Below are 1,865 nucleotides of genomic sequence, written 5' to 3' on the forward strand. Positions count from 1 at the left end.
AATGAAACTCTGTTTTCAACAGCAGTTCAGGTGTAGTCACCATTTCATTGAGTTTACCATAACCCTATGCCATTCTCCAAGGTCCATCTACATGTATGCTTTTGTGCAGAAGTCAGATAGAGTGGTTAAATGGGTTAAATGTGGTGGGAGTTGCCACCACTGCATCCTTGGGGTCTTTGATTGTGGCAATGATCTCTGCAATTTCTCTAGGAATGTGGGATTGCTTTTGGTCTACTGTTCTCCTAAGTAGAAGTAGATATAATGGTGTCCACTTGCCATTTCTTACTAAAAGAACCCTTATTCCACAAGTCACCAAAAAAATAGGGAGATTTTGTCATTTGCTAAGTAAGTCTGTTACAATGATACATTTTGGAATTGAGGAAAGTCACGACTCAATTAATAACCTGATCTCCACATGCCTCCACTCTCACTGGTGAGTCATCGTGATGGTTTAGGTGATATGCTATCAGTATCTGCTTATACACAGTGTCCAGTAATCGCTGAAAAGTGTTGATTTTATTTTCATGAATGACTAGTCATTCTAATAAAAGACTGCAGATCTATTTGGGAAAGGATATGATAAAAAAATAACAAGTTTTGAACAATAAAATGGGGTCCTTACTCAAGGAGCCCTTGTCTCCCCATCATGTAAGGTATCATAAGTTTGCAAACTAGCTGAGTTCTGAGAATTGACTGAGTGGTCGTGGCGCGCTATGCTGGTGATTCAAGTTAGGCTACCATTCACTGGACCTAGAATTATTCTGCTGGTAAAAGAGTAAGTAAATATTTAGTAGATTTTTCATTTATTTCACTCCCAGAGTCACCATGTCTATGTCGCCAACATCATAAATCCATGTAAGTAAGACTATTCTGATTGTCACTTTGACTGCTGTCTCTTAAGGTAATAATAGCCCCTAGTCTTTTATGATTACATGCTATAATTTAATATGCACTATAGAGTCCAATCTGAAAGCCAGGACTTTGAGTGGAAAAAAGATGAAGTTTTCTACTCTCATAAGTATTGATAGACTTAGAAACCCACTGGGACCATTTTACTCTGTCCTGTATTGTCCCTGTAGTTTGGAATCAACTAGATGGTAATTCATTTGTTTTTTTAGAGTCTAATCAGTTTCATTGTAGTTAGGTTTCTTAATTAAATTGGGGAAATTCCCATGTTGAAATCTGATTTATATAAAATAGCAATCCCAGCAGTCTTCAAGGACTGGACCTGCCTTCTTAAAGGACAAATCTTGTATGATCTCGCTTATATAAAATGACAAGAAAGAACAAATGTCTAAAGACTAATGTTTATCAGTAGTTTCCAGGAGCCAGAGAAAGGGGAGAAGGGGAGATTATCAGCAATGAAAATGTTACCTTGATTAAAGGTAGGATTGCACAAACTGTAATTATAATTCCTGTATATGAGTGATATACCTATACAAATTGACTAGCAAAAATTGTGTTATAAGTATATCTATAGCAATGACAAAAAAGAGTGGCTGCTAACACTATGTATGTGCAACACAACACCTCTCGTGAGGTTCAGGGTCATGAATCATGGGATATTCCAGTTAATTGCCTTAATTGTGTAGCGTTTCTGTTCTGCCTCCCAGTTTGATGTATAGTGCTTGGGTCTTAAAGGTTTCAAGAAGCTACCCAAGACACAACAATTGTTCTCTGTTCTGGAACAACAGAAGAAAATGAGTGAGGAATACAAGAAGGATATTTACGGCTGACTGCCTCTATGGACTAAGGCTTCCTTTACCAGGAGAACAGAAGGATTGGATGGTGCCCAGCTCCCATTGCTGCACATCTTGATCAATGAATCTATGGAATAACCCTGATAAAAGGGGGGAAATTCAGAG

Source organism: Echinops telfairi, unplaced genomic scaffold (assembly GCF_000313985.2).
Source record: "Echinops telfairi isolate 266 unplaced genomic scaffold, ASM31398v2 ScPeMD7_11;HRSCAF=52, whole genome shotgun sequence".
NCBI classification, from domain to species: domain Eukaryota; kingdom Metazoa; phylum Chordata; class Mammalia; order Afrosoricida; family Tenrecidae; genus Echinops; species Echinops telfairi.